This window comes from Dreissena polymorpha, chromosome 2, assembly GCF_020536995.1.
Source record: "Dreissena polymorpha isolate Duluth1 chromosome 2, UMN_Dpol_1.0, whole genome shotgun sequence".
Classification (NCBI taxonomy): Eukaryota; Metazoa; Mollusca; class Bivalvia; order Myida; family Dreissenidae; genus Dreissena; species Dreissena polymorpha.
Window position 1 is genome coordinate 134,194,943 of NC_068356.1, and position 17,155 is coordinate 134,212,097.

The 17,155-nt window shown below is 34.7% G+C and overlaps 1 long non-coding RNA gene across 1 annotated transcript in view; it reads right to left on the minus strand.

The window, feature by feature from the left end:
* LOC127869080 (uncharacterized) overlaps nt 1-11,648 on the minus strand; it is a 31,126-nt gene extending 19,478 nt beyond the window's left edge. The window contains exon 1 of the long non-coding RNA XR_008044394.1: nt 11,452-11,648. This is a non-coding gene — a long non-coding RNA (uncharacterized LOC127869080). The remainder of the gene's footprint in view (nt 1-11,451) is intronic.
* Between the last annotated feature and the right edge of the window lie 5,507 nt (nt 11,649-17,155).

The following is a 17,155-nucleotide window of genomic DNA, read 5'->3' on the forward strand; positions in this document are numbered from 1 at the left end:
CAAGAGCAAGTTAAGAGCATATCATCTAAACCATGAGAATGGTAGATATAATAATATGCGTATAAGATATAGAAAAAACTTAAATACAAGTTGGAGAACACGAGATTCATAAAAGCCAAACTACGCCACGGATCGTCCAAGCGAGGATAAGCGATCTTATTAAAATATACTTAGCAGATAAAAGGTTGACGAGCTTAAAACAAGAATTAACTTTCTAAAGACAAGGTACAAGAAAATCAACGAAATTAGAGTTTTGTTATTACGGTATATAGAATGTTCGCCTGTACATTAGAAAACTCATTAATCTACAAAAGGCAGATTCACTTTTGGAAACTCCCCAATATTTCATTTATACGACACACTGACGACATAGCTTTTGCTTCTGCAACAAATATGAATTAACATGTTATATTGACAAAATACAAGGTTAACATTAAAAACATATATCATCGCTTTAAGACAAAGATCCATATGTTTGTTATGTTTAGTAAAAATGCCACCATTTAAAGAAAAAGAGAATCACAAGACCATGAAAATACGCAACTGCCTATCACTTGTACATAATTTACCATCATGAACGTGCTGAAAAGTCTAACATTTAGAAGCAAATAAACACAACTGCAATTTGCTAAAAGTTGTACTCAATGTCTTAGAAGTAGAGGAGAATGATCGCATATACGATGAAAACGAACATGTTTTGTATAATTATATCCTCAATCGTTTCTGTTCTTTGGCTACGTCGCTTTCATGCGAAGCTGATGTTGCGTTTGTTGTTGTTAGCTTTTTTCTAAGAAAATAATAACATTGTGTGGTGTTAATAATATTGATATTTACTTACACATTCGACTTAACGCGAAGAGATTATGTAATCTTTAAGACAGCGCATACCAAACAGTTAATATTATTTGTGTCGAATAACCCACGTTTGAGTATATTCAAATGAAGGAATTCGTAGGAATTCAAAACTTGAAACGACAACTCATTGTGATAGAAAATATATTATTCCAATTCTTACACGACTTAATTTTCTTAGTTTATATTTTCAAAAGCCTATGCATAAGAACTTTATTTGTGTAAACTCCGCCCTTCTATCTTAAAATTCCATTGTTTGTGCGTATCAATCACGGCCGTTAATCACAACAAAAAAGCACGTCGAGTTCATTTATAATCAAAGTACTGACAGTACTGGTGTGACGATGCTTTTGAAGAGGATGGATACAAAAGCATCAATATAAGTTGGTTACGAAGAAATATTGGGTACGATAAAATGGGTACGAAAAAAAATGGGGGTGAGGGGAAGTTGTACCCGTGGGAACTTGACCCATTCAGCGAAACTGGGAGGCGGGTTACATTCTCGATCAAATCTAAAAATAACTAAATTTGGGGTTTTCCAAGCATCACAGCGTTTGAAGTGCCACCTGGCAGTTTCGTGTCTGGATCCTGTCCCGAACCTCTCGATAAATTTTAAAGTGGACGGGAACCAATCTGCCTTTACCTGTATCAATGATAATCAGCGAGGTATGCCGATTGAGAAAATTTAGCTAACTCAATCGGACTGGCTCGGTCTTTAACATAAGTCGCCATTGTGAAGAATTTGTTCATGGTATGATAACTTAGACGAACTGCTTTGCTGAAGAAGCATCGTCAAAAATTGAACGAATCGCATAACTGATATAAAAACATCGAGCACGTCATTGTTATCAATACTACAGTGAACAGAACATGCTAATTAATACAGCTGAGATACACAGTTTAATTAAGATTATGTTTTGTTTAGATGTAATTATAAATTTTGAAGTAAAGTATATGCTTTAAATAAATTGATATTTAATGTATATGCCCATCGATATGTACAGGGAACATTACCGGATTCGATTTGCAGTTGGCATATATGGTAAAGTCTTCTTGGATCTTGTGTAGTACAATCTGATCTCAGTTCTGAAATTTAAAGATATAATAGCATACAGTTGACAATATAACAGCAAATACATTTTTAACACATTGAATAAACACACATTCACAGATGGGCATGAAGGATTTCTTAGTCTATTAATTTTTGTAGAAATCTAGCGTCATAAATAAAGTAATTGGCTGATCACAGATGTTATTACAATATTTATTATGATAAACATCGCATTAAAAGTAAAAACAGAAGCAGTTCAGATGATGTACTCAAAAACGTTCAGACGATGTACGCAAACAAAAAACGTTCAGACGATGAACTATTTTCCAAATTCCTCGCCACAGATCTAAAAAAGCTTAAACAACGCGCAAAAACTTGTAAGAAATATTCTAAGCATGTAATCAAGCAAAACATGTTGTATTTATTTCGTTGTTTGTCGTCTTGAATAGCAAACACGTCAAAATAAAGTATGTTCAGACGATGTACAATTTTCATTGTTTATTGTTCCTTAATGTTTGCGAAAACTACAGAAATCTAAGAAAAACGACAATTACCAGAGTATATAAGGCGACTAAGCGGGTACTCTGCGCATAGTTATCATTTATTTTGATATTATTAAATATGAGAATAAATTGATTTTCGTCATTAAGCGAGAGCTTTTTCCGCCATTTTGTGCGTACGATGTACTTTTGTGATCACGTGATTCCCCGAAGTGAGTTCATTACAAAGAAGTTTGTCACAATAACAATACGTTGCATTACCGGAACGCCACACTACAAAATAGCCAAAATATAAGATCGTCACAAAACCAGTGCCTTTGATAAATAGAAGGTTACATAACCAATACGTCACATTACCCGAAATCTTAAGTACAAATACGCCAAGTTATAAGAACGTTTTGATACCAGTACGTCTGATTGATACGTCACAATACCAGAAGCCACAATACAAAAAGCTACAATAAAATTATGAAAGTCCCGATACCAGAATGTCCCAAAACTAGAACATCACAATACTAGAACGTCTTAATACTAGAACGTCCCAATACTAGTACGTCCCAATACAAGAACGTTCAAATACAAGACCGTCACAATACTAGAGAGTCCCAATACAACGTGCTAATACTATAACGTCTCAATACTAGAAAGTAGCAATACTAAAACGTCCAAATACAAGACCGTCCCAAACCAGAACATCAAAATACTAGAACATCACAATACCAAGACGAAACACAATTACTTAAACGTCACAATACAAGTACGTCATATTACTATCGTTCCAATAATAAACCGTCACAATACCAATACTGCATATCAATACAACATCCCAATACTAGAACGGAACAATGCCAAGACGGCACATCACTTGAAGGTCACAATACTAAAGCGCCACAATACCAGTACGTCACAATACTAGAACGCCACAATACTTTAATGGCACAATACTTAAACGTCTCAATACAAGAACATCACAATATTCGAACGTCACAATACCAGTACGTCATTAAATCAGTACGTCACAACACAAGAACGTCTCAATACCAGTACGTCACAGTATCTTAGCGTCACACTACTAGTACGTCACAATATCAGAAAATCACGATATCAATCCGTTACGAACATGACGACGCCATAATATCAGATTATAATATCAATACGTCACAATACAATAACGCCACAATTCCAGTAGATCATCAGTACGTCACAATACAATAACGCCACAATACCATTAGTTCATAATATCAGAACGTCACAATAGAAGTAAGTAATATTAAAAATGTCACTACACCAGCACGTCAAAATATCAGTACGTCGCAGTATCTGCATGCCACTTTAATAGAACGTCACACGATTTGAAAGACTTAACCATAAATACGTTGCAATACTAGTACGTCACAATATCAGTAAGTCGCGATGCAAAAAAAATACCTTACAATACCAGTATGTCTCAATACCAGTACGTCTAATCTAGTAGGTTACAATATCGGTACGCGAAACAACGACACAATTCAAGAAAGTCACAGTACCATAACGTCACAATACCAGTTCGTCACAGTATCAGTACGTCATAATAGTAAAACGTCACAATAGTAAAACGTAAAAATACTGGATCGTCAGTTTACTAAAACGTCATAATACAAAAACATCACAACACATTCACATCTCACTACTAAAACGTCACAAAACCAGTAAGAAAAAAATAAAAATACCAGTAAGAATACCGGAACTTAACATTACAAGAAAATTATGAAACAAGTATGTATGTGTACAAGTATGTCACAATACCAAAACGTCATAATACCATAACGTTTTAAACCTTAGCGTCACACAGCCATAATTGAACAACAAGAACGATAAAAAGAATTACTTTGGAATATCAGAACGTAAGAACGTCACAATAACGGAAACTTAATACAAGCTCAGTATGAACAGTGCAAAAACTGAAATTATAGTTTATGGGACAAAACAACAATTAGAAAAGTTGAACATTACTAGTGTTATTGTTGGTGGATGTGAGGTGAAGTGTGTGGACAATGTTCGCATATGTCAAGTACCTTAAATTTTGATGTGCACATTCGAATGAAATGCCAAGTGGCCTATAGCCATTTGAAAAACTGTAGCAGTGTATCCGAAAACATTTGACACAAAATCCACTGAAATTCTTGTGCATGGTCTTATTCATTCCGATCTTGATTTCTGTAATGGACTCTTTGCTGAGATTCCGGCATATCAGCTGAACAAATTACAAAGAATTCAAAACAATGCTGCCAGGTTAATAACCTGCGCATCATATGAAGAACGTAGTTCCGACTTGCTAAAACGCTTACATTGGATGCCTGTGCAGGCAAGAATAATTTTCAAGGTGCTTGTCATTGTTTTCCGGGTCGTTAAGGGCACTGCGTCAATTTACCTCCGATCGATGTTCACACATGCACAAGGAAGCTACCGCTTGCGATCATCAGTAGGCATCCAGTTCCATGTACCAAGGCATAGAAGAAAGATAGCCGACAGGTCACTTGCAGTGGTAGGACCGAAATGGTGGAATGTGCTTCCCGGACATTTGAAATAGGCTGACTCCGAAAACAACATTTAAGAGCAAGGTCAAAACTTACCTATTTGAGCGATTCCACAATACTTAGATACAGTCATGTAACCTGCAAGCTCACTAGATGATACCTCAATTTGTGTATATAGGACGTTTTGTGAAGCGCAATAGAATATTTATAGTTTTTGCGCTATACAAGTGTATTTGTATTTGTATTTATTTGTATAAATAATCGAAAAATGTATAACTCAATGATTGAACGTCACATTGCAATAGCGTCACAATACCAAGTATGTCACCATATCAGTAATTAACAATACTGGTAAGTCATGGAACGTAGCGTCACAATACCATAACGTCACAATACAAGTACGTCACAATAGCAGAAACTCACAACACGAGAACGTCACAATACCTGCATACTAACAATGTAAGCGTTAATGTCAAAATATTAATGTAGCTGTGAAGGGGAAGTAATTCGAATAAAAAACTTAACACAAATTAACATAAAGCCCCTCGATTGATCTCCCTTGTAAGATTCTGTATTAGTAAACTAATACACGTTATTGAAAGGCACGCCATTTTGTGGTAAATGTACTTAAAGGTTACAATATACCAAAAGATTTCCTACACAAATTCAATGTAAAAGCAATAACTTCAACAAAAAATAAAGTCAAACTTTTGCGCATAGAGACCCCCATAACCATACCTTTTCTTAAAGAGCATTCCAAGCCACAATGATTTAGACAATAAAAAAGGGGGGTCATGCGTTTTGCAAGAAAGAACTCGATGCGAATCAGCGGTCACTGTTTTACAGCCATCAATTTACCGGGTTCGTACCAGTGGATGAGGGTTTCCCGCCATCTGTCAAAGTCTCATGTAGTCTTTAACCTTCAAGCAAATGAGTGAATTTCTGTTAAACATCAATGTTTTCCCTACCACATGCACAAAGAAACATTCTAAAATAAAGTCATGGCAAGTGCCCACACAGAAAATTGTGTCTTCTTATAAATGATGTTCAGGTTTTTAAAGAGTATAGCATTGCACTCCCAAAAGATTTAATATATTGTAACCTAAAGGAAAAATATGTTCTGAATAAAATGTGTTTTTCTTGCATATTATTATCTTCCTATTCATATTGCACCAATATATTAAGTTTGACTGGATTATCTGTCCATTTGGCCATTTTACATCACATTTTCACATGCGGGTGTTTTTGGTCCGAAGAAGGCGATTTAAGGCCTGTTAAAGCTTAAACGTCCCTTTAAGATTAAAAGCTGTTGTGTTCAATATCTGCAACAAAATACCAAAACAAACCATATGGACAGGCACGTGGGGCTTATGCGGGGTGGGGAAAGAATGAACTTGTTAGATATTTTCACTCCAAGCAATTTTGATATTGTCTTTTTTGTGTGTGTTTTTTTTAAATACCCCCAAAAATGTCAATTTCAAAGCAAAAAAATCCAATTTCATCCAAGACAAACAACCAATAAGCAAAAATGAGAAACCAAAGATACTTTGAAGTGTAGAAATCAATAAGCTTCCTATAACTTGTTGTTTCACACTAATAAAAGTGTGAAATCTTGAAAGCGCCTTGTTGCTCGGAGCCCATTTATTTACTATTCGCCAATGATATATTCTAGCATAAAATGCCATGGGTGCCTTTAAACTGCAGCAGATGGTCAATATGCACTGACAGCTGTCATTCAGAGGTTCAAGAGAATACAAAATTTCATATTTTGGGGACAAAATAAGTACTTTTGACTATTTTTATGGTGGCAATCTGGTCAAAATGGGCGTTTATAACTGAGCGAAAGACAAAAATGCTCATTTTGGGGGTTTAGACTGAAAGGAAAGGTTAAAATGAACAAGATACATATATGTTGGAGAGCATTATAAGCTTAGAAATGAAGCTCTATGAAGTAACAGGGGCAGAAAGGCAGCTCAGATCAATGCAGGCTTCCTGTAAGAGGTTTCTAGTACATTTTCTGGGGACACAGCTTCCCGCAGAATTCTCAACACAACAAATATCATTGATCCATGTCACCTTTGTATGCAAAGACAAGCAAATAAGGTCAATACTTCCCTTAAATCACTGAATGAGAGAAGCATGTACCAAATAAAAAACTAAACTGGTTGCTGAAAGTGCCACATTTTGTCAAAAAAGATCCCTCTAAGGTAAAAGATGAAGGGGACACTTGCTACAACAATTCTATGTTTAAGTCGGACGCCACATCCTTTCAAGCCGGGACCATGACTGTAAGCTTATTGTGAGAAAACAATACCAAACACAAGCTAATTGTAGGGTTACAAGTAGCATATCAACTCAGATGCACTGCATACATGCTTAGGAACAAGGATAAACCTGTTAAGTGCCAACTTCTGCTGCCAACAAAGCACAAGCTTTACGTGTCAGGACGCGAAACTATCCATACAAACTGCACGGGGAATTGCATGACGGCAAGGGTTTGAGTGACCACAAACCTGATTATGACAGTATTTAACACCTTAAGCATCATAAATATGCTTATTTGCTTGTGTACATGATAATAATTTAGTATTATTACCTGTTTTGCCATCAACAACCCTTATCCAGTGGCCCTCGGCTTAGTCGCAGACATTCCTCTACCTGAAAAAGTCAAAATTCCCAATAAAAAATAGATAAAAAATGGCAAAAAACATGCTTTTAAGTATTTTTAGTGCATTTCTATGAATAATATGAAGTAATAAACCTTGTTATGTTCATGATTGTACTAAAAATGAAGGCTGCCTCAATAAAGTGTCTGCTGCACTGTCCATACTGTAAAAATGTCCGCCATTCCATGTCGGTGAAATGGGGCTCTGTTTGAATGTTCATGCTTTATGCACAAGCTATTGTTGCGTTACTGGATCACGGAGTCCCTGGGGTTGAATTCTGACTTTATGTAGCACACTAACGCTACACGGTCAACCAATATGCCTTTGAATTCAAGTCGGAAAGCAATTTAGCCCTTATTTGGGTATATCAGGGTGGGAAGTCAACTTGAAAAACAACTATTCCAGGTCAAATTATCTGAATTCATGCATTTAAGGCACTTATTTTCTTCTCTTTTGTTAAGAAATGACCAAAAATCAGCTTTCCCAATCATATTTTGCACTTGCAGATGATGTTTCATTTTTACCTAAAGCAAGTTTAGGTTACAATATACCAAAAGATTTCCTACACAAATTCAATGTAAAAGCAATAACTTCAACAAAAAATAAAGTCAAACTTTTGCGCATAGAGACCCCCATAACCATACCTTTTCTTAAAGAGCATTCCAAGCCACAATGATTTAGACAATAAAAAAGGGGGGTCATGCGTTTTGCAAGAAAGAACTCGATGCGAATCAGCGGTCACTGTTTTACAGCCATCAATTAACCGGGTTCGTACCAGTGGATGAGGGTTTCCCGCCATCTGTCAAAGTCTCATGTAGTCTTTAACCTTCAAGCAAATGAGTGAATTTCTGTTAAACATCAATGTTTTCCCTACCACATGCACAAAGAAACGTTCTAAAATAAAGTCATGGCAAGTGCCCACACAGAAAATTGTGTCTTCTTATAAATGATGTTCAGGTTTTTAAAGAGTATAGCATTGCACTCCCAAAAGATTTAGTATATTGTAACCTAAACGCAATCCCCAAAGGTGTGACCGCTTTTCGTATTATTTCAGTTTAATTCAAATTCTTCCCATAAAATGCCACTTATAAATTCTCTACATTGAACCGGTAGGGGATTTAAAGTTAAAAAAAACATCGTCCGCCCTTTCGAAATCTTTCCGCGTGCGCACCATACATATATATATATCATTCACACCTTGAAGGATTTTCATGGAAATTTGTTCAGATGTTACGGTTATTTAGACGATGTTTAGAGGCTACTAGTCCGTCACGGCGGATCTAGGTCAAGGTCAGACTTGAGTGTTAAATATTTTGGCTTTTTGCGTTTGTTGGCTCTAAAACTCAGTTGCGCCTTTCAGGTATCAAAGTCAAATTTGAATGACAAATATATAAACTAAATTCATATCAACTAAATACCTCCTGTACCATTTAAAGATCCAATATTGTCTTAACATGTTCGGGCATTGAGGCTATTTGTAGAAGGAATTAGTCACTTAAAGGTCACGGTCACAATGTTTTGTCGAATGATCGAACCAAAAGTTCCTCTACTCCATATATCATTTGCATGAAGGATTTACATGAATTTCTCACTGTATGTCATAGAGATAAGGTTCAGAAGGCATGGGCCTTGGGGTCAGTATCTCCTACACCCTGGTCTTTCTGACGTCATCAACTATTTATAGAATACCTTTGCTTCAAAATACAGACGCAATCGTAAAGACGATATTACCATGTTCAGTTGTCGTAGTGCTTGACTGCTAACCTCCCATGGGTTTACTACTGAAACAATTAAACAATTAAACAATTGCTGTTTTGCGCAGCAACAGCAAAATTTCACATATGGATTCTAAACGTTATTCTAAAGGTTTGGACTACATCTTAAGTTTATTAAGGGTTGGATCCAAAGAAGATTTACCGAAATTCATAGCAATTAGATTTTACTCCGTTATTAATCGAAGGATAACTAAAATAAATATATCACCTGCTGCAGTTTTCGGTTTGGCGCGAAAGCACGCGGGTTTGTCGTACTAGGCGCAGACGAACGATGACGAGCGACGCAGTCGTTCGTTTACAATTTTGGGTTCCCACTCAAACTGTAACAAGCAATAAAACAATTGTTCCATCTTTCTTTTTATGGAAAAAAAGATCAAAACGTTATCTTACAGCAAGTGATAACATTCACCTTTATGGATAAAGGTTGTAACAGGAATATACGTTAAGCATTTGGTAGCTTATAAAAAATATACTGCATGTAATACGCTGGAAGCACTCGGAAAAAAATAACCGGAAAGCGTTACTTAGCAAACATGACAATAGCTTAACACTCCGATTTCGGCACTTCGACACGTGTACAAAAAGTCTGCACAGGCTAATCAGGGACGACACTTTCCGCTTTTATGACATTTTTCGTTTAAATGAAGTCTCTTCTGAGCAAAAATTCAATTTAGGCGGAAAGTGTCGTCCCTGATTAGCCTGTGCGGACTGCACAGGCTAATCTGGAACGACACTTTACGCACATGCATTATGTCCAGTTTTCTCAGAACAGGCTCATTGATTCCCACGGAAACTCACCTCCTCTTCTTTGGCGCCAATTTTCACGAGAAACTCGTTTTCGGTGCGAGATTTCTGCAGCCCTTGCTCACTACCCCGCCGCTGATCCATATCAGCATCGTCGGACATGACGTCACGATATGTTAACCAGTGCTGTCGATTCTGTGAAATACTGACGCCATTATGAAATATGTTATCATGTCACTTAACTTATGTGTTCAGGCACACATAAATCGATACTATCAGAACTGATACTCTGCGAAATTCGTTATCGCATTCCGACTACATAAATATCAGAACAAATGCATGTCCTACAAGTCTCATATCCATTTCACTCCATTACAAGCAATATTTAAATCCAGTGATTATTATGTCAAACAAATAAAGTTAAAAACTAAATGTAGTATGTATATTTTTTAAAGTGAGTGTCCTTTTTGTGTGACAAATTGGGCACAATTTATGTGTATGCTATTTTACGTGTTAAAACGATGTTGTTTCAGTGAAGTTGTTAGATATCAGCTCTTAGGTCTGTATACAATTCAATCCTTATCGTAGCTCATACATTTTGTTTTTTATAGCTATCAAAATCTTTAAATTATTTTTTAAAAATCACAAGGGTCTGTAGGGCCTACGAAATTCCGTACTGCAGCAGATGGCTCGCGATGAGTTATCTTTTTGTTGATACAACATCAATCACAATAAATAATAACCTTTATGTACATTTAAATATTGTTACCTAGAAAGTCCTTAATTTTCAAGCAATAATGAGTGCATACACGCAAACTACAATCATTTATTTTTAATTTCCAACATGGTCAATGCTGTGACGTTAACAAAGATTGCATTAATAATTCTAGAAAGTTTGCATAAGAAATACTTGGAATTGATTTATATTGATTAGGTTTAGCATTTGAGATACAGCTGACAATAAAAAGTTTACAACAAAGATATTCAGATTGCGACTTTATGAATCAATAACCTGTTCATGTAAATTCTTTTAGTTATATTTATTATATGACAACTACCGAACATAACAGTTACCGAATATCTACGTATTCAAATGCGCGGCAAAAAATATTGAACGCTACACATGAAAATAACAATCATACAATTTCATAATTATAATATTAATAATTATAAAATCAATGCTGTGATACCTATATATAGATAAGAATAATAAGATAAAAACATACACGTTTGTTGAAATACGACTGAACCCTATTTTGATTAACATATTATGAAGTACTTTATTATGAAGCAAAGCATATATATATATATTATATATAAAGGCCAAAAAAGAAATCCAAGCCTTACCTTTCAACGCTGATCAAAGTCAGCAAATCCAACCGCAAGTGCCAAATTCACAACTTCAGAAATCTCATTTGACGCTTAATCAGCTAATTCAGTCACAGCTAATACATGTTTAATTTACATATCAAATTAAGTTTAAACAATCCGCGGAGCTTTGGTAAATAATGAATGCAAATACGTCGACAAAATTTCCCCTCGAGTTTTCCTTGTGTCGCAGCCGCTACTGTTTATTCTTCGACAAAAATCCGAGCTGAATTTATCAGCCGTGTTCCAATGTCGTCTCGTGTATCAACACACTAAATAAACATTAAATAAATACCCTTATCGTGTATCTCTGGATTCTTCTTTCTTTCTCTGAAGTACGTTTTAAATCGATTTAACGTATCATCGCTGATTAATGAACGTAACAAAAAGAGATAAAAAAAATCGCAGCGAAAATAATACTTCTAGATAAACTTACTAAATTTTCCCTAATCAAATATATGTCATTAAAAAGACAGTTAATTAACGAGAAATTACAAAATAATATTGACTCTATCCATTATTGTCAAACAAATATCATCAAAACAAAACAATGGTGCGTTAGTATATCTGCTATGTAAACACACATGAACTATGTGCCACTTTTGTAGTGTGTATGTTCCACTTAGTTTTACAACGTTTTTTTTTTTCTTCAAACAATTTGTGTCAATTTTCTTCAAAAGTTTTCAAACGCGAATTGTTTTAAGGGTCAAATGATCACGTTTTAATAATAAATGTTATCTATTAACCGCATAAAGCCTACGATCACACTCGGCAATTAAAACTCAGTGTAGATTTTCAAGGCCATTCGTGTGCTTTACCAGACACTAAACAGTTTTTGTTTTAGTAAGGGACTGGTAGAAAACAGCTAAACTTGCATGTTTGCATTCTACAACTGATATACGTAATTCAAGGCTGGACTTAGCTATTGTGTGTGTCCCATGTAAAACTAAAAACAATTAAAGCATACCATTTTATTTCGATGCCTAGAGGCAATTTTAAACACTTTTAGTTTATACGTATTTTATAAGTATTTCTAAATCCCGTTTTATAAGTTTTCGATAGCTTATAATTAATATAATACGTTGTGTTTTATAATATGATTTATAAATTTTGGACACGAGAGGATTATGTCAGGATTGAGTCGTTTTTACTCAATTTCATAAAATATTAGAATTTGTTTAATCTCTTTGTTTTTATACATTCGATTTATATTTAACGTGAATTTAACGCTGCATACTATACTCATATTTGGCATGACCATATTTCAAGGAGCATATAATTAAATATCGTTGAATTAATAGCCTGAATGTCGTGCTTTACTTGATCCTACTCATAAATGATAAAATAAATTCCCTGGTTTGCTGAAAAAGCACTCATCAATCCTGTTATGGTTACTAAATTCCCTTCAAATTCATTTGAATCCTTTCAAATAAGTGATTCCACAACCTACACAAACATTACTTTCTTATGTTATTTTGGTTTGTAATGTTTTTGTTTAATACGTTAAATTGAAAGATAAGATTAGATGTGGAATTTGCAGCGATCGGGTTGCATCCATATTACATAATTATTTAATTTGAAGACTGTTCAAAAGTAAGCGTTCGTGCAAACTTAGGCATCAAACAGAATCTTAGTAGATTATTGTTTTGAACGGCCTAAAAGCTGAAGAATGTGTTAAAGTCTTATGACAATACCTCTCGTCATCCTAGCACGCGTTCTAGATGAAATATTGCGACTATACCTATATCATCTCATCGAAGTATGCCATAGGTTTTTAGATATCGTATCCGTTTACTATGTAATTGAACTTGCGAGATAAATATTGATTTGATTGTGATCATCGCGGATTCAAGAACAATGTCACATGTATTGTTTGATGTCGAATCTAAAAACAACTACAGCACAATAGTAACGTGTTCTTTTGTAACTGCAGAAGGACACGTTGTGATTTGAACAGAGCTGCTGACAATAGAGTTTCTTAAATTGGTATATCAGATTTGTTTTATTATGGAGGGATACTTACATATGTTTATGTGTATGCCCACTTCAGGTAGGACACGTTGAGCATGTCTGTACGAAAGCACCGTTCAACTGAACTTTCCACCAAAAAATTTTACTGGTTCAAAGCATCGCTCGTATCAAATCCTGTCGAAAAAAAATATTGCGATTCCAGTAGTATTGTTATTATAAGTGATTTACAATGTATTACTGTATTACATTAACTATAATTGTGTAGCTAATCCCATGAAAGACCTTGAAAGATCTTGAATGATTTTACTGGTGCATGCGTCCTACCATTACACAGGATGGGGGGTAACACTGAAGGAAGTGTGATATAATTGCAGTCACATAATTCTGACATAAATGTTAATAATACATTTGCAGTTTGTGAGTCACTCTGTCCAAATAAAAAAAAATACTGGGTATGTGTACCAGGTAACTACCATTTAACTATCAATAACGCAAGTAGATTGATCATCATCGTCACGTGGTAAACCCAGGAATGCAAATTGTGCATGCGTAGTGAATTGTTTATATTATATATATAACATGATCGATCTACTTGCATTATTTATAGTGTGAATATCGTTATTTCACCTATTTTCGCGATGTACTTTCGATTTCACATCGCAAAATTTTATTACCGAATATACTGAAAATATTAATTTTTCAAGTCATGTAATATACCACTCGTGATGTGTATATAATCAATATAATATAATTATTGTAAAAAAGTACGATATTTAAGAACTTTTCTTTTTTTCATAAATCTGATTGACGGCCCCTTTAAATACTTTAATGCTTGTCTTGGAAAACGGACACATCTTTGGTCTCCAAAGCATCCTGCATACATAAACTCAGATTCAAATATGCATAGTTAACAATATCTTCTAGATTTTTTTTCTCCCCTGAATACATGTGGTGATAATTTTAGTAGGCCTTTAATGGTTATACAACCAACTAAATTTATCAAACATAACTATTCGCAATATCGCAATATTCAGCATTATTGTTTTGTTCTAATAACTTTGAAACTCGTTAGAGTTTTTTATTTGTGGATGACATTCCTTTAATTTTTAAGGACACTAAATGAAGTGGGATAAAGAGAACAATAAAATATCATGGAAACAATTGGGGTCGAACATGGGAGTGACTAATACTATTATTTATTTGTGAATTTTCTGTTATTTGGCAACTGCTATAATACTAATGTTTATATCTTTCATAATAAAATTAGGCAGATGAACCACCAACTGTACTGCATCCTACAGTATTGACTAGAGACTCAAAACTTAAATTTGAAATGTCTTTAATAGCAACTGACAAGTATTGAAGGGAAACAACTGTTGTTTTTGTATATTACAGAATCTGTGTTACCTCTCTTAGACATTAAAAATATTTGTTTAATATTTTCAAGACAGAACAAGACAGATAAGAGTTTGTAATTTATTCATATATATAAATGACATTGTAAATGATATTCAAGCTCATATAAACTTCAAGGTTGTTCACAGTCCAAATTCTGCAGCCGCCGTTTTACAACGCGATATAGACACAATTACAAATATATTGTTGGTAAAATTCAATCTATTGAAGTCAGAATCACTTGTTATATCGCGTAAGAGGGACAAACCCTATCATACCCCTATCCATATGTACGATACTCCGATTCCTGCAGTGAATAGTCACACTCATATAGTCGTTATTCTGTCAAATAATCCATAGTTGGCATCAACATTTTGAGTGTATTAAATTAAAGGCCTGGTCACGTGTCAACCTTTTAAAAAATCTTCGTTTTCTTCTTGATCGGAGATCACTTGAAATTACTTACTTCACGTTTATTCGACCTATTCTAGAATATGCAGATGTTGTATGTGATACTTGTACGATGTATGAAAAAAAATGAGTTAGATCAAATTCAAACTGAAGAAGCCCGCATTGTTTCCCGCTGTACCCAACGTGTGTCCTTAAAATTACTTTCTAACGAAATTGGTTGGGAAACTCTTGGCTTAAGAACGTCCAAACCGAAATCATTCTTTTCTTTAAAATCGTCATAGGTCTTAGGCCAGAATTTTTCCTCACTGTCCCCACAATCAGTTGGCGAGCGATCTGCAAGATCACTTCGTAATGCATTCCACTTAGATGGTGCTCGGACTCGGACTTCTATGTACCAACATTCCTTCTTGCCCTCAACAATTGCTGCTTGCAGTGCTCGGAAATCACTTCCAGTCGAAGCACAGCTTGTTGATGACATATCTGATTTTTAAAAGGCCCTGGATTTTAACAAACCCCGTAGTAATCCATTGCTCTATGATGGTAAGCGAAGACAACAAGTGCTGACACACGTCTAAGAACTAACTGTAGTTCTCTTAATAAACACTTATTTGATAGAAATCTGGTTCCATCGCCACTTTGTCAATGCGGAAAAATAGAGGACACTACTCACTTTTTACTGGTCTGTCCATTATATGCAGCTATATGATTAACTTTTGTAAGAACTTTAGAACAATACACGGATATATCACTCCGCACATTACTGTATGGATATGATAATCTTTCCATCAGATATAATTTTGCAGTCCATAGTTTCATCGAAGGCTCAGGGAGGTTCAGAGTGGTATAACTATCGGTTCTCTATGTTTCAACATGTTTTTACACACAATTTCCTTGATTATAATTACACCAGCAATATATATTTTTTATACATAGTTTCAACATTTTTAAACAACTTTGATTCCAATCATACTCACAAACTTGTGTAAACTCGAATGATTTTTAGAATGTTTTGTGTTTAAAATGCAAATACCGTCAATATGTTTGTAAATATACTACTGAGGAAAGGAACCCTACAAGCCTAGCTATCGTTCCATTCCTATAAATTTTAGATGATTGCAACCTTTGTTGTAAAACACATTCTTGAATAAATATGTTTAAACCAAAAACACTATGCAGACAGTGATTGATGTGATGAAAGACTTCCGCAAACAAGAAAGTTCATTTGTTAACTTCTTGAAATGTATATACCATGTTTTTCTTGAATTCTTAAACAACTCGCGGATGTTGTTTTACATTTTATTGTTTTGTTATTACATTTGTAACTTTTGCTAAATCAGCCTTCGACGAATGCTAAAGTACATCGACGTTTTCGTTTGAAGTAGAGCAACATTTCAGCTTGTGTATTTATTCGATTAAAATAGACGACACACTGTGCTTAGAAGACGAATACAAATAGGATCTAGCACAAGTTGTCATATCATACCATATTTTATTAAATGAGTTCAGGAATTTTGTTAGTAAGCGAGCTTTTGGCGAGCTTACTAACGAATATCCTGGACGAGTTTAATAAAATATGGAATGATATGACAACGAGTGTCAGATCTTTTTATCACGTGCTTTTAAATGAGCAAATTAAATAAATATTTACGCAAACATTATGATAAATCCCAAATGTTGTTTACAGTTCGTGACGTCATTTGACGTTGCAACGTCATTTCAGCAAAATAACAAAATGCGATTGGTCAATACACGAAAACTAAGCCAATTAAAACGCTTAAAAATGCTGTATTACACATGTGTAATATATACGGAATATTACGCTAGAAATTGTTCCTAGAGTTTGTATCACTCGAGTGGCTTGTGTGATGACATACAACGAAAACAGTTAACAAATGTATTTTTTACT